Genomic DNA, 20,567 nt, shown 5'->3' with positions numbered 1-20,567 from the left:
TCCGCTCTCCGGGGGTCTTCTTCCACTCTCCGGGGGTCTTCCGCTCTCCGGGAAGGGCTTCTCCGGACTCCGGGGGGCTTCTTCCATCTTCTCCCCTCTTCCGCTCTTGACTCGGCGAACCCCGGTTCTTCTGCAGCTCTCCGGTGCCTTCTTCAGCGCTGGCTGCCTGCTATCTGTGTGTGTTAGCTCGATTTCAAACAGGCAGCCGGCGCGGTCTTCTGTGACGTCATCTTCTCTTCTGTTCTTCTCCCCTCTTCCGATGTTGCCTCGTCGCCTGTTGTCGCTGTAATGATGGAAGCGCGCCTTGCATCACATTTATATAGGCATCACCGTCCCATCATGCTCCGGCAGGTACCCACGTGGTGGGTGCCTACCCACGTGCACCCACCACGTGGGTACCTACCGGAGCATGATGGGACGGTGATGCCTATATAAATGTGATGCAAGGCGCGCTTCCATCATTACAGCGACAACAGGCGACGAGGCAACATCGGAAGAAAGGAAGAGAAGACCCTGACGCCACAGAAGACCGCGCCGGCTGCCTGTTTGAAATCGAGCTAACACACACAGATAGCAGGCAGCCAGCGCTGAAGAAGAAGGCACCGGAGAGCTGCAGAAGAACCGGGGTTCGCCGAGTCAAGAGCGGAAGAGGGGAGAAGATGGAAGAAGCCCCCCGGAGTCCGGAGAAGCCCCCCCCGGAGAGCGGAAGACCCCCGGAGAGTGGAAGAAGACCCCCGGAGAGCGGAAGAAGAAACCCCCCCGGAGAGCGGAGAAGACCCCCGGAGAGCGGAAGAAGAAGCCCCCCCTGCTAATTGAGCTAATAACGAAGACAGGGGGGGCCTCCGGAGCAGAATAATAAATTATTTTAAAAAGCCTTGTGTTGTGTGTTTATTAACTTTTACTTTTTGCCTACAGGTGAATGGATAGGGGTACGATGTACCCCATATCCATTCACTTAGGGTGGGGGGCCGGTATCTGGGGGCCCCCTTATTAAAGGGGACTCCCAGATTCCGATAAGCCTCCGCCCGCAGACCCCGACAACCAATGGCAAGGGTTGTCGGGAAGAGGTCCTGTCCTCATCAACATGGGGACAGGGTGCTCTGGGGTGGGGGGGCCCGCAGTGCGCCCCCCTGCCCCAGAGCACCCAACCCCCCCATGTTGAGGGCATGCGGCCTGGCACGGCTCAGGAGGGGGGGGGCGCTCGCTCGTCCCCACTCCCTTCCTGGCTGGCCGGGTAGCGTGCTTTGGATACGGGTCTGGTATGGATTGTAGGGGGACCCCCTACGTCAATTTTTCGGCGGAGGGGGGGTCTCCTTACAACCCATAACAGACCTACGGGCCTGGTATGCTCCTTGGGGGGAACCCATGCCGGTTTGGAATTTACAAATTGCCGTGGAGTTCTCCCTCGGGAATGCATACCAAATGCCGTCGCTTGAATGGGCCTTTACAAGGTGTGACTAACTTTACACTTTGTAAAAGCAGCCCTAGTTTTACACCAGGCAAACTAACACTTACGGCGAAAAAACTAGGCACAAAAGCTTTGAGGATCGCCCTAAGTGCTAATTTGCATACTAACAGAGGCATTTCGACTCGAAATGCCCCCAGTGGCGGATGCGGTACTGCATCCTAAGATCCGGCAGTGTAAGTCCCTTACAGATGTCGGATCTTCTGCCTAACTTAGGAAAACTGCTTCTGAGGATCAGTTCCAAAGTTAGAACCAGAGATACGACGGCTTACGCCGGAGTATCTCTTCTGTGGATTTGGCCCTTTGACTTTAATGGGGAAATAGGCAGTTAAGGCACAGCAGAATACAGTACACCCGTCCATAAGATCTAATTCACGTTTCAAACACTGGATTTCACATTCTTCAAAAGTGCTTTACAAATACAAAAAGTAAGATCTTCTGAGGTTCATTTATGCATTAGCGTTTTTATTTCTCCATTAGGAATGAACTTTTGGTTCAGGTTGAATGTAGGTTTGACCTGAACCTAGGTTGTTTACAGTTCAGCAACCTGCTAAACAAACTGGCAACATTTGTAAACAAAGAGGCCAGAGATTATTTATTTAGCAACAGTAGCACTAGTGACATTAAATGACAGATTCCTAACTAGCTTCTATTATCCCAGTACTTAAAGTGGAGGTTCCATCAAAAAAACAATTTTGCTTTAAACTCTAGCTTACGACTAGGGTTTTTCCCGAACCCGGACCCGAACCCGAATAATTGGAAAAAGTTTGGGTCCGGGATCGGAGTTCGGGAAAAAAAATGCGCGGAGGTCCCCGCAAATTCAATAACCAGACCCTTTAGGTCTGGTATGGATATTAAGGGGAACCCCGCCGTCAATTTAAAAAAAAATGACGTGCGGTTCCCCCTAAATATCCATAACCAGACCCTTCAGGTCTGGTATGGATATCAAGGGGAACCCTGCCGTCAATTTAAAAACAAAAATGACGTGCGGTTCCCCCTAAATATCCATAACCAGACCCGTTATCCGAGCACTGCACCAGGCCACATGCCCTCAACATGGGGAGGATGTCCCCATGTTGATGGGGACAAGGGTCTCATCCCCACAACCCTTACCCGGTGGTTGTGGGGGTATGCGGGCGGGAGGCTTATCAGAATCTGGAAGACCCCTTTAACAAAGGGGACCCCCAGATCCTGACCCCCCCCCTGTGTGAAATGGTAATGGGTACACTGTACCCCTACCATTTCACGAAGGAAGTGTAAAGTCTTGTAAAAAAAAAACACACACACACCGTAGAATAAAGTCCTTTATTAATAAAAAAAAATGAAAAAAACTCCAGCAGTGATAATCCACTCATTCCCGGCTTCCTGCTTCAATATTGTCCTGATCCTGCGACGGCTGCGGGTGATCTCCAGCGATGAGAAGATCCAGCGACGGGTGATCTCCGCTCCAGCGATGAGAAGATCCATTCATCCAGGAAGAGGGAAGCTGGGGCTTACCCAGTGACGTAGCAGAGGGTACATCAGAGGGTGCGGGATCACGTAACGGGTGGCCCTGCCTCCTCTATATAAGTAATGTCACAGCTTCAGCGCGTCATTTGCTGGGCTGTGTCCAGCGGTGAGAGGAGGTCGGGGATGCTGCGCTCCGGATGAATGGATCTTCTCATCGCTGGAGCGGAGATCACCCGTCGCTGGATCTTCTCATCGCTGGAGATCACCCGCAGCCGTCGCAGGATTCAGGAAAACGTTGAAGCAGGAAGCCGGGAACGAGTGGATTATCACCGCTGGAGTTTTTTTCTTTTTATTAATAAAGGACTTTATTCTACAGTGTGTGTGTGTGTGTGTGTTTTTTTTACAAGACTTTACACTTCCTTCGTGAAATGGTAGGGGTAGAGTGTACCCCATTACCATTTCACACAGGGGGGGTCAGGATCTGGGGGTCCCCTTAGTTAAAGGGGTCTTCCAGATTCTGATAAGCCTCCCGCCCGCATACCCCCACAACCACCGGGTAAGGGTTGTGGGGATGAGACCCTTGTCCCCATCAACATGGGGACATCCTCCCCATGTTGAGGGCATGTGGCCTGGTGCGGTTCAGGAGAGGGGGGGCCGCACCCCCCCTCTTTTCTGCGGCCGGCCAGGTCAACGTGCTCGGATAACGGGTCTGGTTATGGATATTTAGGGGGAACCGCAAGTCATTTTTTTTTTAACTGACGGCGGGGTTCCCCTTAATATCCATACTAGACCTGAAGGGTCTGGTTATGGATTTTTAGGGGAACCGCACATCATTTTTTTTTTAAATTGACGGCGGGGTTCCCCTTAATATCCATACCAGACCTAAAGGGTCTGGTTATTGAATTTGCGGGGACCTCCGCGCATTTTTTTTCTAAAAGTCCATGTCCCATTGACTACAATGGGGTTCGGAGTTCGGGTTCCCGAACCCGAACTTTTTTTTTAAAGTTCGGGTTCGGACCCGAACCCGAACATCCAGGTGTCCGCTCAACTCTACTTACGACTAAAAAAGAAAAAAAATAGATTTTTTTTTTTACTCATCTGGAAATGCCTGTTGCTATGCGGTCCCACGAAATCTGCCTTTGAATCCACGTAGGATTCTGACATCATCTCCCTCTAATGCTGCTGGGAAATGTGTGTCATCATTTCCCAGGATGCAGTGCGCTGTCCAATTATCACTCCCCATCCAAGACTTCCAGGAAGTAAGGGCCTGATTCTCAAAAGAGATACGCAGACTTAACTGCTGTTCAGCCTGCGTATCCCTGTGCCTAACTTTGGAAACGATTCTCAAAAGGCTTTTTCCAAAGTTAGGCAGAAAATCTGACATGTGTAAGACACTTACACGGTCATATTTTAGGATGCAGTACCGCATCCGCCACTGGGGGCATTTCTCATTGAAATGCAGCTTTGCGTATGCAAATGAGGACTTAAGCAGATTTTCAAAGCATTTCATCACTGTAATTTCTGCCTAAGTTCCGAATTTGCCTGCGCAAAACTAGGGCTGGTTTTATAATGTGGAAAGTTAGTCACACATTGTAAAGGCCCATTCCAGCGACGGCATTTGGTATGCATTCCCGAGGGAGAACTCCACGGCAATTTTAAAATTCAAAACCGGCATGGGTTCCCCCCCAGGAGCATACCAGGCCCTTAGGTCTGGTATGGGTTGTAAGGAGACCCCCCCACGCCGAAAAATTGACGTAGGGGGTCCCCCTACAATCCATACCAGACCCGTATCCAAAGCACGCTACCTGGCCGGTCAGGAAGGGAGTGGGGACGAGCGAGCGCCCCCCCCCTCCTGAGCCGTGCCAGGCCGCATGCCCTCAACATGGGGGGGTTGGGTGCTCTGGGGCAGGGGGGCACACTGCGGGCCCCCCCACCCCAGAGCACCCTGTCCCCATGTTGATGAGGACAGGACCTCTTCCCGACAACCCTTGCCGTTGGTTGTCGGGGTCTGCGGGCGGGGGCTTATCGGAATCTGGGAGTCCCCTTTAATAAGGGGGCCCCCAGATACCGGCCCCCCACCCTAAGTGAATGGATATGGGGTACATCGTACCCCTATCCATTCACCTGGAGGCAAAAAGTAAAAGTTAGTAAACACACAACACAAGGGTTTTTAAAATAATTTATTATTCTGCTCCGGATGCCCCCCCTGTCTTCTTTATTAGCTCTATATCCAGGGGGGGCTTCTTCTTCCGCTCTCCGGGGGTCTTCTTCCACTCTCCGGGGGGGGTTTCTTCTTCCGCTCTCCGGGGGGGGGGCTTCTCCGCTCTCCGGGGGGGCTTCTTCCATCTTCTCCCCTCTTCCGCTGTTGACTCGGCGAACCCCGGTTCTTCTCCAGCTGTCCGGTGCCTTCTTCTTCAGCGCTGGCTGCCTGCTATGTTTGTGTGTTAGCTCAATTAGTAACAGGCAGCCGGCGCGGTCTTCTGTGACGTCAGGGTCTTCTGTTCTTCTCCCCTCTTCCGATGTTGACTCGTCGCATCTTGTCGCTGTAATGATGGAAGCGCGCCTTGCATCCCATTTATATAGGCATCACCGTCCCATCATGCTCCGGTAGGTACCCACGTGGCATCCGGAGCAGAATAATAAATTATTTTAAAATCCCTTGTGTTGTGTGTTTACTAACTTTTACTTTTTGCCTCCAGGTGAATGGATAGGGGTACGATGTACCCCATATCCATTCACTTAGGGTGGGGGGCCGGTATCTGGGGGCCCCCTTATTAAAGGGGACTCCCAGATTCCGATAAGCCCCCGCCCGCAGACCCCGACAACCAACGGCAAGGGTTGTCGGGAAGAGGTCCTGTCCTCATCAACATGGGGACAGGGTGCTCTGGGGTGGGGGGGCCCGCAGTGCGCCCCCCTGCCCCAGAGCACCCAACCCCCCCATGTTAAGGGCATGCGGCCTGGCACTGCTCAGGAGGGGGGGGCGCTCGCTCGTCCCCACTCCCTTCCTGACCGGCCGGGTAGCGTGCTTTGGATACGGGTCTGGTATGGATTGTAGGGGGACCCCCTACATCAATTTTTCGGCGTGGGGGGGTCTCCTTACAACCCATACCAGACCTAAGGGCCTGGTATGCTCCTGGGGGGGGGACCCATGCCAGTTTTTTCTTTGAAAATTGGCATGGAGTTCTCCCTCTCAGGAATGCATGCTGAGCGACGCTGTCATTTTTTTTTATAATTATTTGTTTTCCCGGCGTGTCTTTTTTTTTTCACCCGTCGCAACTTTAGTGTCCCGTCGAAATTCTCAAAGCCGCCCGGCGTTAATTACGTTCGCGCGCTGCACGTCGGGAAAATGACGTCACACGCATGCGCAGTACGGCCGGCGCGGGAACGCGCCTCATTTAAATTTTAAACGCCCCCAGGAGAGGAGGACCGCCTTACGACGGCGGCACTTAAGTTACACGGCCTGAAATTTCTAGGTAAGTGCTTTGACGATCGGGCACTTAGGTAGAAATTTTAAGTCAGTGTAACTTAACTGCTGAAATTTAAGTTAGGCAGGTTTTTTGAGAATTTGGCCCTAAGTGCCTGTAGGCTTCACATTGCCCACAAGCAAAATGACAACAGTGTAGATATAGTTTTATAACCTATCTTTTTTGAATATCTATGCGGATCGGCGGCGGATTGTAAAATAGTAAGTGACCGGATTTATATTATAAAAACGCAGGATGAAAGGACATACATTTTAAAAATGCTAATTGTGGTTGGAACTCCGCTTTAACTGTACTTTTACATTTTCAAAAAATAGAAAATACATCCTTAAAGTGGATGTAAACCCCATTTTTTTTATTTAGGCTTGCAACTTGTACAGTATTGGATTTTGTGTCATCTGTGCCCAGTCTTGCCTTGAAGAGTTAATCCAGCTCTGAGCAATACTCTTATAATTTTTCAGTAAGATAAAAATGGACACACAGAGAGTCAGTTCTTCCCCCTTGCTGCCCTTGCTGTGAGTGACAGATGATTTACATATCTCACGCAGGAGCCTGGAAGAGACATTCTGTGTACTTCAGATCCCCTCCTCCTTTCTTATATAGCTCTCCCAGGATTGGCTGCTCCTTACCTCAGCATGATTGGGCATGGTGGAGTCATGTGGTGACTTTTATGGGTTTTGACTTGGATGCTAGTGATTAGGGATGAGCTTTGTGTTCGAGTCGAAGCCATGTTCAACTCGAACACCGTATGTTCGACCGTTTGTCGAATTACAAACGTTATGCGCAGTTCGCGCCAAATTCGAGTGGTGTGTCACGGCCCATAATTCACTGTGGCATCGCAGTGCATTGCTAGCTGATGATTGGCCAATAGGGTTGAGCGAACCCGAACTGTACCGAACCCGAATAATTGGAAAAAGTCCGGGTTCGGGTTTGGAGTTCGGGTATGTTTTGGCGCGCTGCACGGCAGCCAATCGCCATTCGTTTTACAACTGTGACTGGGAACTGATCACAGCCATGCCTGCTTATGGCATGGCTGTGATTGGCCAGTGTAGCATGTGACCTATCATGTGACGTGCCTCTATATTAGATAGAGGCACACAGCACAGATCGTCACTCTGCTTCACTCTAGATAGGGAAAGGCTGCTGCATTCGGCGTTCAGGTACAGTGTTAGGTGTTCTGTGCTCCAGAAATCTCAAGAAACAAACTTTATTTTTTTGATATCTAATCATCTAATGCTTTCTGACTCGCTGTCACTGTGCTTCACTTACGATAGGGAAAGACTGCATTTGGCGTCCAGGGACAGTTTTAGGTGTACTCTGCTGGCTCCAGAAATCTCAAGAAACACACTTTATTTTTTTTTATATCTGCATCATCTAATGCTATCTGGCTCCCTGTCACTGACTGTGCTTCACTTACGATAGGAAAATATTTCAACAGCACTGCACCTGTGATATACTGTGTTTTTCTATAAAGTACATAGTTCAGTGACAGGTTCTATAGGTGACCTGTGCACCTGTGATATACTGTGTTTCTGTCAAGTACATAGTCAGGGAGAGTTTCCTGAAATATTTACTGTATTACAAAACCAATTGATGTCATATTAGTTGCATATGGTTCTTTATGAAGTCCTTGTAGGATTTCATTCTGAAAACAATTACAAATGTACACTAAATTCCCTAAAACCCTTTACAGCATTGGGGGGTTCAATAATTTTGAACAAAACTGTATGGACCTCGTCCTCAAAGGTCAAAAATCATTATATTTTTTTTTATTTTTTTTATGTTATTTTAAGTTATTTCCCTATCCACATTTATTTCCAGAGTACTTGCCATGCTCTTCCCGACATTTTGCTGCCATTTGCAGCCCTCCAGCCCTTTCCCTTAGTTTTTTAGAGACATTTTTGTAGTCAAAAGTCCGGGTCCCCATTGACTTCAATGGGGTTCGGGTTCGGGTCAAAGTCCGGGTTCGGTCCCGAACCCAAACTTTTTTTTCAAAGTCCGGGTTTGGGTCCGAACCCAAACATCCAGGTGTCCGCTCAACTCTATTGGCCAAGCATGCACTATGAACCGCATGCTTGGCCAATCACAGCGTGCAAAAAACGGAGAGCCATAATTGGCCAAAGCCAGGGTGTTGTATATATATTTATACACTGTATAGTTTAGCTAGATCATGTCTTCCTAATTTACTGGCAGGCAGGTGATTGTGCTAGCTGCAGTATTCTCATGTGGTGTACTGCCTGTGTCCTTTGCAGTGTGCACCTAAAGCTATGTGGTGTGTGTACTGCCTTTGTCCTCTGCAGTTTGCACCTAAAGCTACTTGGTGTGTACTGCCCGTGTCCTCTGCAGTTTGCACCTAAAGCTACTTAGTGTGTACTGCCCGTGTCCTCTGCAGTTTGCACCTAAAGCTACGTAGTGTGTACTGCCCGTGTCCGCTGCAGTTTGCACCTAAAGCTACATACTGTGTACTGCCTATGTCCTCTGCAGTGTGCACCTAAAGCTACGTGGTGTGTGTACTGCCTTTGTCCTCTGCAGTTTGCACCAAAAGCTACTTGGTGTGTACTGCCCGTGTCCTCTGCAGTTTGCACCTAAAGCTACTTGGTGTGTACTGCCCGTGTCCTCTGCAGTTTGCACCTAAAGCTACGTAGTGTGTACTGGCCGTGTCCTCTGCAGTTTGCACCTAAAGCTATGTACTGTGTACTGCCTGTGTCCTCTGCAGTGTGCACCTAAAGCTATGTGGTGTGTGTACTGCCTTTGTCCTCTGCAGTTTGCACCAAAAGCTACTTGGTGTGTACTGCCCGTGTCCTCTGCAGTTTGCACCTAAAGCTGCGTGGTGTGTACTGGCCGTGTCCTCTGCAGTTTGCACCTAAAGCTATGTAGTGTGCACTGCCCGTGTCCTCTGCAGTTTGCACCTAAAGCTATGTAGTGTGTACTGCCTGTGTCCTCTGCAGTGTGCACCTAAAGCTACGTGGTGTGTACTGCCTGTGTCCTCTGCAGATTGCACCTAAAGCTACGTAGTGTGTACTGCCTGTGTCCTCTGCAGTGTGCACCTAAAGCTACGTGGTGTGTACTGCCCGTGTCCTCTACAGTTTGCACCTAAAGCTACTTGGTGTGTACTGCCCGTGTCCTCGGCAGTTTGCACCCAAAGCTACGTGGTGTGTACTGCCTGTGTCCTCTGCAGTTTGCACCTAAAGCTATTTGGTGTGTACTGCCTGTGTCCTCTGCAGTTTGGAACCTAAAACTACATGGTGTATACTGCCTGTGTCCTCTGCAGTTTGCACCTAAAGCTACTTGGTGTGTACTGCCAGTGTCCTCTGCAGTTTGCACCTAAAGCTATGTAGTGTGTACTGCCTGTGTCCTCTGCAGTGTGAACCTAAAGCTACATGGTGTGTGTACTGCCTTTGTCCTCTGCAGTTTGCACCTAAAGCTACGTGGTGTGTACTGCCCGTGTCCTCTGCAGTTTGCACCTAAAGCTACGTAGTGTGTACTGCCTGTGTCCTCTGCAGTGTGCACCTAAAGCTACGTGGTGTGTACTGCCCGTGTCCTCTACAGTTTGCACCTAAAGCTACTTGGTGTGTACTGCCCGTGTCCTCTGTAGATTGCACCTAAAGCTACGTAGTGTGTACTGCCTGTGTCCTCTGCAGTGTGCACATTAAGCTACGTAGTGTATACTGCCTGTGTCCTCTGCAGTGTGCACCTAAAGCTACGTAGTGTGGACTGTCTGTGTCCTCTGCAGTGTGCACCTAAAGCTACATGGTATGTACTGCCCGTGTCCTCTACAGTTTGCACCTAAAGCTACTTGGTGTGTACTGCCTGTGTCCTTTGCAATTTGCACCTAAAGTTACCTGGTGTGTACTGCCCGTGTCCTCTGCAGTTTTCACCTAAAGCTACGTGGTGTGTACTGCCCGTGTCCTCTGCAGTTTGCACCTAAAGTTACTCAATGATCATGCTGATAGCTTGTAAGAACATTTTTGGTTCTGGGCACCGCCACCAGTGGTTAAGGCCCAATGTTTCTGCCCCTGTTTAACAGGGGCGTGTAATTACAATTTTAGATGCAATACTTTGCAGCGGGCTCATTCCTGCGCTCCAACTAGAGTATCTGTGAGGGGTTGCAGTGTTGTGGCACCAGCACCAGTGCCTAAGACCCAATTTTTCTGCCCCTGTTTAACAGGGGTGTGTAATTACAATTTTTGATGCAATACTTTGCAGCGGGCTCATTCCTGCGCTCCAACTAGAGTATATGTGAGGGGTTGCAGTGTTCTGGCACCTGCACCAGTGCCTAAGGTCCAATTTTTCTGCCCCTGTTTAACTGGGGCATGTAATTACAATTTTTGATGCAATACTTTGCAGCGGGCTCATTCCTGCGCTCCAACTAGAGTATCTGTGAGGAATTGCAGTGTTGTGGCACCAGCACCACCACCAACAAAGGCCCAATTTTTATGTCCCTGTTCAACAGGGGCATGTAATTACAATTCTTGATCTAATATTTCACAGCAGGGCCCATTCCTGTGCCCACCAAGAGTAACTGTGAGGGCTTACAGAGTTGTGGCACCAGCACCACCATCACCAACAAAGGCCCAATTTTTCTGCCCCTTTTTAACAGGGGCATGTAATTACAATTATTGATCTAATATTTTACAGCAGGGCCCATTCCTGCACCCACCAAGAGTACCTGTGAGGACTTACAGTGTTGTGGCACCAGCGCTAGCACCAAAGGCCCATTTTTTCTACCACTGTTCAACAATGGCATGTAATTAGAGTTCTTGATATAATAGTTCACACAGCAGGGCGTTCCAGCACTCGCCGCCCACCAAGACTAACTGTGAGGGCTTACAGTGTTGTGGCAACACCAACACCTAGGGCCCAAATTTCTGCAGAGTATATGCGGCAGGCCCCTACTTTCAAACATCCAACCTACAAACGACTCCTACTTGCAAACGGAAGGAGACAACAGGAAGTGAGAGGAAATCTACCCCTATGAAGGAAAATTCTCTTCTGTAAGAGGTGTCTCCTGTCCACTGCTGCTTTATCACCAATCCTTGTTTCAGTAAAAAACACAAATTTTCAAAAAATCATTTCATGGTCATTGGGACAGAAAGTGAATTGCAATTTTCTGAACAGATGCACACAGACAGAAAATCAAATGTTACAGGGGTGATAACCCTTCTGATAACCCTTCTCTATGTTTTCAGAAAAGCTTAAAAATAGACTTTATGGCTGGAGCTACACTTTAAAAAATTACCAGTTCACAATTAAAAACAGATTCTACTTAACAACAAACCTACAGTCCCTGTCTTGTTTGCAGCGCCTGTATATTACTGTTCAAAGTATATAGGGCCAAAGGGGCTTGTAATGACCTGGGGGGAGGGGGGGAAACCCATATTTTTCTCAATGATTTTCATCCATATTGCAGGGACCAGACATTACATTAAAGCCGCAAGCAGTTTTAAATTTCTTTTTTCTAATAGTAATCTCATTTTGTGCAGGGACAGTTCTAAACACGTGCCACTTCACAGGCATATTATAGACACCCAGCAGGTACGATATTGCATATTAGGCTTTAAAATGAGCACTTTTGAATTTGAATGTTCGAGTCCCATTGACGTCAATGTGGGTCTAAATGTTCGCGCGAACATTCGGTCTGTTCAAAGGTTCTGGTGTGAACCGAACAGGGGGGGGGGTGTTCGGCTCATCCCTACTAGTGATCATAGGAGAAGTTTAGTGTAAGAAATGCACAGGAGAAAATACACATTGAGAAGGGGAGTGTAGAGGTGGGCGGGGAATCTACTGACATCACAACTCCACCCACCAAGCTCCAAAAAACAGACCCACCCACAGAATCTGCATTTTTTCAGGTCTCATAACAGACAGGGGACATTTGACAGGTAAGGATACATGCAGGAGGCATGTTTATCCTTATAGATAACCACTATGGCAGTAGTTTGGAAAGGATGAGAGTGGGTTTACATCCACTTTAACTGTGCTATTAGCCAAAATGACAGAGAAAGGAAGCTCACCTTATGTTCTGATATACACTATATACAATGTAAATAGTAAAATATGATTTGCATTATATCATAGTTACATAGTTACATTGTAGGTGAGGTTGAAATAAGACACAGGTCTATCGAGTCCAACCTATGTGTGTGATTTTATGTCAGTATTACCTTGTATATCCCTGTATGTTGTGGTCGTCCAGGTGTTTATCTAATTCAAGACCACTTGTTACAGCCATCACATGCTGTTGGGACCACAGGTACACACGCTATGAAGGACACCAGGTACTTGTCTATATCAATGATTATGGGAAACTCTCTATTGTGTATTCATTCTAATGTCGCCAGCCATTGCCATTTTATTTTATCTTTCAAAAGATTTTTATTTATTCATGTATTCGATTACAAAATTATGCATACATAACAGTAAACAAAATAATAACACATTTCCTAAATAACATATGGTTAAAAGAAAAAAAAGATACTTCCATCTATAGATTCATATCTAAGGTATAATGTAGGGCTGTGCAAATTAACTTTTAATTAATCGATTAATCTTTAATTTTTTTTGATCGATCAAAATCTTTTTGATCGATTAAAATTCTTTTGATTGGTACTCACCTCTCCGCCGGCTTCTGGGCCTTCAGGGAGTTCCATCGGAGATCCAGTAACATCACGGACACCGGCGGGGCTTGCCATGTCCATCTGAAGGGCTCCTTTGCCGTGCCTTCATATCTGCATGCCGGCGAGACCTTACTATCTGCCACATGCAAGGGCTGTTACACTTCCCTCTATCACTTCCCTCTATCAACCTGGGATTCTACAGCCATCCACTGGGAGTTGTGATAGTTCCCTTCACGGGACATCTACATGACGGACTGATGGTAACCTCTCCTCATCTGGATTCAGCAGTGGTATCGTTGTACACATTTTTATACCAGTATCATACCGAGCTACATGTTTTTATGACTGCTTTTGGTACCGCTTGGTATTACTCGCACCATTTTTACAGTTTATGTAGCTACATCGATTTTATCTTCAGTGCAATATTTATTTGGTTACCTACTTGAAGACTATAAAAGTTTTAATGCTATTCCCATCGAGCGCTGCCTTTGTGTGTTTTTTGTATCCTGCTATCCATTTTTCCAGTGGTTGGTAGCTGCACTGGGAATCAGCCTGCAAGGAGATCACCTAAAAGTAGTTGGATCTGTATGTTCATTTTAAATAATCAAAATTAGTCGATTAATCAATTAAAAAAAAAAACGATTAATCAAACAGAAAAATTTTGATCAGTAACAGCCCTAGTATAATAGTAACAAGTCAACACGATAATATCAGTCTCAAAATATCAACCATTGCTTATCCCAAATGGGTTCAAGCTGTAAGCGAAGGTTAGTTAAACTTTTGTAGTAAATAAGTTAGAGGTAAGTTATTCATGAACTCCAGATTGAGTTTGAGTTTTATTTTTTAGTAGATAAAATTGATCAATTAAAGGTTACAGTTTTTTAAATAATTAGATGCTTTAGGGTGATCCATCCAAACTTTCCATTTTCTTTTAGGGCTATTCATATAATAATTTTTTATTTTTTTTATAAGCTAATATCAGCTCATATTGTGCTTGTATATGCAATCTGTTGTATCCAAGGATAGGGGATAAACAGAGCTACCCAGACTTAAGGCTCCCTGTAACTAGAATCCCTAGGTTATAGGTGGGCTGTTTCTATTCCCTATCATAGGTTATTCAGCGTAAACGTTTTAATAAGTCATTCAAAGGGATCCTTGGAGAGTGAGGATGATGATCTTCTGTATTTAGTTTGCCATTGTTGAGTTAATTTACCAGGTAGGGATTTTCCTGACTTGCTATCTTCCCCATTTGGAAGTAATCCCCATAGACGTAGGGTCTTCAGGCCCTCCTCCATGTTATGAATAGTAGATATGTGCATTCCCGTTCGTACGAATGTTATTTTCGTACGAAAATGTTCATTTTCGTACCCGCAGAATAATGTGTACATACGAAAAAGTTAAAGCACCAAAATACGAAAACGACGGGATTACAAATGAGCCGCATAACAAACAACCGCAAATACGAACTAACGATCCGACGAAAATACGACAAAACGAAAACAGCAAAAGAACGAAAATTATATTTTGTTTGAATCCTTGTTCTGTTCATATTTTGATTTTCAGTCGTATGTTCATATGACATCTAACAAAAGATTTTCATTATGTATTTTGTTTGAATCCTTTTTCTGTTTGTATGTTCATATGACATCTTATAACAAAAGATTTGTATTCTGTATTCTGAATTCCTTTTTTCTGTTCGTAATTTGGTTTCAAAATACAGAATACAAATCTTTTGTTATAAGATGTAATTTTCGTTTTTTTGAATGGGCAGTGAGTGTAGTTAGTTAGTGAAGCAGCTTCTCTTTTGTGCTGAGTAGTACAGTAAAGCCAAAAAAACTTTTCTGTGGATTTTCGTCTGAAGGGAGATCAGTTGGCCAGACTTTTGAACCTGAAACCCAAAAATGGTTTTCTGATGGAGTTTAAAAACAAACGAACGTTCGGTAAAACGATCGTTTTTATGTTTATTGTTAAAAAAGTCTGACCAAGTGTATGGGGCTTAACAATAGTTAATATGGATGAGCCGCGTGTTGAAAGTGCCGCGAATCCCGCGATATATTTACGAAAGTACAAAACGACGAAAATTATTGTCTAACAAGTAATGAACATGAATTAAACAGAATAACGAATCATCCCGCATGTACGAAAATAAAACGGTAACCAAAATACGAAACGATCGGAATACGAAAAAATAGCGTTGTACGAAAAACGAACGGGAACGAACAGGAAAACGGGTGTCTTACGAAAAACGAACGGAAACGAACCTACGGAACGATACGAAACGGAACAAAAAAAAACGATTTTTTTTTCTGTGCACATGTCTAATGAATAGTGTATGAAGTGCCTGCTCGTTCAATTAATATATTCGTGGGGAATCCCCATCTATACTGTATCTTGTGGTTCCAGGGTACTTTAGTTATTGAATTCAGATTTAGTGGCCTGCGCGAGAGCCGACATATAGCTACGTGCTCTCGCGCAGGGGAGTCGACCTGCCGCCGTAAAACGACAAAAATAAAAGAACAAAAGCTGGACAGCCGCACTCCAAAATTTTCTTTAGAAGAGATGTCTTTATTTTCAACTGTGCATACAGTCACTGCAAGCCCACAAAAATCAGTATGGCCAACGCGTTTCGCACTGGCGTCAGTGCTTAGTCATGGCTAAGCACTGACGCCAGTGCGAAACGCGTTGGCCATACTGATTTTTGTGGGCTTGCAGTGACTGTATGCACAGTTGAAAATAAAGACATCGCTTTTAAAGAAAATGTTGGAGTGCGGCTGTCCAGCTTTTGTTCTTTTATTTTTGCTATTACCGCATTGCCAGCACCCTGGTGGTTCAACAACCCCTGATCATCACGAGGCTCACCTGGAGCAGTGAGAATTCTGTCTGTGCGCCGTAAAACGACGCGGCTGGTTGGGAAGTGTGAAGGTTCAGAATAAGGCCCAGTGATCTCAAAATATGACATATAAAGTTTTATTTAAAGACAAAATAAAACATTTTTAAAAAACAATTGGCAAGTATATTTCAATACAATTTCATGGATTCAGCATTGTGGAATGGAGTTCCCAACATGTTTCGTCCATAGTTCAGGCTTCTTCAGGGAATGATGTCCATTAGAGGTACAAGCCTTCTATTGAGAAAAAATATATACACATCAAAATTAAATTTAAAATCACATAATGTATATGCACAATCCTATAAGGAGTTTATTTTTCAATTCATGATCATTTTATACATACATGTGTACATTCAATCTCATCACAATGTTGCTTAGTATTGTGTATTATGATCAAATCACTATGTGGGTCAAAAAATGTCTGCCTGCATCAAGGAGACCAAGAGCCATAGGTGATAATAGTGTCATGAGAGAAATAGTGGGGAGGCTTCCCTTGCACCTCAGGTTCCTGAAGCCTCTGAAGATGGAGACAGAGACAGAGAGCGTGCGCGCCCCCCACTCTCCCCCGACTCCCATGCGCTGTTTAAGTACGTAAGTTCGACTTGAACATTGGCTGCTCGCCTGTTCGCCGAACAGTGAACAATTTGGGGTGTTTGCGGCAAATTCGAAAAGCCGTGGAACACCCTTTACAAGTCTATGGGAGAAATCGAAAGTTCTAATTTTTAAGGTGAATATGCAAGTTATTGGCATAAAAAGTGTTTGGGGACCTGGGCCCTGCCCCAGGAGACATGTATCAATGCAAAAAAAGTTTTAAAAACTGCCGTTTTTTTGGGAGCAGTGATTTTAATAATGCTTGAAGTGAAACAATAAACGTGTAATATTCCTTTAAATTTCATACCTGGGGGATGTCTATAGTATGCCTGAAATGCATGTTTCCCGTGTTTATAACGGTTTCTGCACAAAATGACCATTCTAAAGGGAAAAAAAGTCATTAAAACTACTTGCGGCTATAATGTATTGTCGGGTCCCGGCAATACAGATAAAAGTCATTGAAAGTCATTGAAAAAAAAATGCATGGGGGTCCCCCCAAATTCCATTACCAGGCCCTTCAGGTCTGGTATAGATATTAAACACTTAAGGACCTTGGCTGTTTTTCAGATTTGGCGTTTACAAGACTAAAACATTTTTTTTTGCTAGAAAATTACTTAAAACCCCCAAACATTATATATATTTTTTTTCTAACACCCTAGAGAATATAATGGCCTTCATTGCAGTACTTTTTGTTCACACCGTATTTGCGCAGCGGTCTTACAAGCGCACTTTTTTTTAAAAAAAATAAGACAACAGTAAAGTTAGCCCAATTTTTTTATATATTGTGAAAGATAATGTTACGCCAAGTAAAATGATACCCAACATGTCACTAGTGATGTCGTGAACCTAAAATTTTCAGTTCGCGAACGGCGAACGCGAACTTCCGCAAATGTTTGCGAATGGGCGAACCGGGCGAACTGCCATAGACTTCAATGGGCAGGCGAATTTTAAAAACCACAGGGACTCTTTCTGGCCACAATAGTGATGGAAAAGTTGTTTCAAGGGGACTAACACCTGGACTGTGGCATGCCGGAGGGGGATCCATGGCAAAACTCCCATGGAAAATTACGTAGTTGTCGCAGAGTCCGTTTTTAATCCATAAAGGGCATAAATCACCTAACATTCATAAATTGTTTGGAATAACATCAGGTATGATGTTGTATTGATCAGGTAGTGTAAGGGTTAGGGTTAGGGTTACAGATAGGGTTAGGGTTACAGACAGGGTTAGGGTAACAGATATTGTTAGGGTTACAGATAGGTTTAGGGTTAGGTTTAGGGTTACAGACAGGGTTAGGGTTAGGGTGACAGACAGGGTTAGGGTTACAGATAGGGTTAGGGTTACAGTCTGTAACCCTAACCTTTCTAAAAGGACACTTGAAGCGGGGCAGGCCAGAAGTTCTATCGCAAATTGGGATAGCTCAGGCCACAGGTCAAGCCTGCACACCCAGTAGTCAAGGGGTTCATCGCTCCTCAGAGTGTCGATATCTGCAGTTAAGGCGAAAATTTGAAATTCCGAAAATTAGAAATTCCGAAAATTAGAAATTCCGAAAATTTTTCATTTTTTTTTTACTTTCAAGTTTTTCATTTTCGATTTTCAAAATTTTGAATTTTCAAATTTTTCATTTTCAAATTTCGAATTTTTAAATTTTCGAAATTTCGAATTTTCGAATTTTTCAATTTCGAGTTTTCGAATTTTTCAATTTCGAATTTTCGAATTTTTCAACTTCGAATTTTCGAATTTTTCAATTTCGAATTTTTCGCATTTTCGAATTTTTCAATTTCGTATTTCGTTTTTTTTTTTTAATTTTGGAAATTCCGAATTTTCGAATTTTTCATTTTTTTTTGATTTTTCATTTTAAATTTTTCAAATTTCTAATTTTTCAATTTTCTAATTTTCGAAATTTCTAATTTTTGAAATTTCTAATTTTTGAAATTTCTAATTTTCGAAATTTCTAATTTTTGAAATTTCTAATTTTCGAAATTTCTAATTTTCTAATTTTTCATTTTCGAATTTTTCATTTTCGAAATTTTTCATTTTCGAATTTTCGAAATTTAAAATTTTCCATTTTCGAATTTTTCATTTTCGATCACCACCTCTCGGTGTTTTGAGGCCGCGTACAAACGATCAGTCAAAACTGATGAAAAAGGACTGAAGGACAGTTTCATCGGCCCAAACCGTTCGTGTGTGGGCCCCATCGGTCAGTTATCCTTCGGTCAAAAAAAAGAGAACTTGCTTTAAATTTTGACCGATGGACGCCTAACCGATGGGTCAAAACCGATTGTTAGTAAGCAAAAGCATCGGTCAAAAGGCCGCGCATGCTCAGAATCAAGTCGACGCATGCTTGGAAGCATTGAACTTCGTTTTTTTAGCATGTCGTGTGTTTTACGTCACTGCATTCTGACACGATCGTTTTTTTTAACCGATGGTGTGTAGGCACATCAGACCATCAGTCAGCTTCATCGGTTAACCTATGAAACGGTCCTTTAGTCCGTTCTCATCGGATGGACTGATCGTGTGTACAGGGCTTCACAGATTTTTCTAGTCCCTGAATAACCAAACTGGAGGTATCCTTGTGATGGACCTCATTCCAATGCCGTGCCACCTTAGTCATATGATCCTTTTCGATGTCATAAAGATGATCGTATAGACGATCTTTAACCACTTGCCGACCGCGCACCGCCGAAATACGTCCACAAGGTGGCTCTCCTAGGCGAGAGCACGTAATATCACGTCCTGTCTATTAGCCACCACTAGGCGCGCGCGCGCCCCCCGCTCGCCCCCGACTCCCGTGCATGTGCCCGGCGGGCGCGATCGCCGCCGGGCACACGCGATCGCTCGGTACAGAGCGGGGAACGGGAACGGGAACGGGAGCGAGTTGTCATTCATATAGGACAACCAAGATTGCAGATCACAACAAGGGTCCGTAACAATGAACAACAGATAGTCTATGTATCTGCAAAACAGCACAGTATCCTCTTGACGGGGACTATCAGGTCCAAAAATGCGGAGCCTTTCCCACCATCCCATGTAGAGATTGGCTAGGGATGGTGAAAATCTGGCTCCCATAGAGGCTCCGCATTTTTGGAGATAGTAGTCCCCGTCGAACATGAACTAATTGTGGGTGAGAAGATATTCCAAGCACATGATGATGAACTCTTGTACCATGGGAGAAAAACTGCCCGTTCTATCTAAAAAGAATGACACAGGTTGTAAACCTAAAGTATGAGGTATAGAAGAATAAAGATTGGAAACATCACAAGAAATCCACCGATAATCATCATGCCATGCGATTTCCTGTAAATTCAATGACCTCTTGAAACAATGTAATAATCATAATGATGCCGAAAAATATAAAAAGTCTTCGAAAAAAGGCAAGAAGGAGAGAATGGCCAATGTTGTATGCATGTTATTGAAAATCAAAGGCATCGCGGAAAAAAAATAATTGGAGTGGTATAAAGATAGGACAGAATTATTAGGAAAGATAGAAAGTGTAACCAAGAATATATTAATTATGGTCGGAAGTGATCACTTTGAACAATTAGTGACTGAGAAATGTGTATTGGAACAGAAAGTTAATATGTTAGAGGAAAATTGTAAACAGAGAGAGAGTTGCATTGCCTCTTGGAATCATAGAGAGTCGGAGAATGAGCATATTATAATACTTCTTAGGAAGGAATGTGGAGGAACCCTCCTCACATGCTCAGTGCACAGCAAAGATAGAGGTGAAGCAACATGCAGAAAAACTGTATGCTATTGTTGATGCAAGTGATATTGCTATGATAGGAATCAATGTTGGAGATTTAAATAAAGGTGTGGTAACTGCGCTTGAAACTGATTCAGGAGCTGAAAGTCAGATGATGAAAGTGTAAAGTCTGTTCATTTCAATCATAATAATATTATGCAGCATTGTGAGTCTCCATTGCTATATGCTCAGAGAAGGGCAGGGAGACCAGCCCTTAAATGTTTTTGTGTGTAAAAGGGGGGGTCACATCAGCGAATAATGATATCAAAAGAAGATAGCACCACCCTAAAATGACCTCAAGCATTATGAAGTTTATTCTGTGAGATGGGG

This window comes from Rana temporaria, chromosome 3, assembly GCF_905171775.1.
Source record: "Rana temporaria chromosome 3, aRanTem1.1, whole genome shotgun sequence".
NCBI lineage: Eukaryota > Metazoa > Chordata > Amphibia > Anura > Ranidae > Rana > Rana temporaria.
This window is presented reverse-complemented; position numbering follows the sequence as displayed.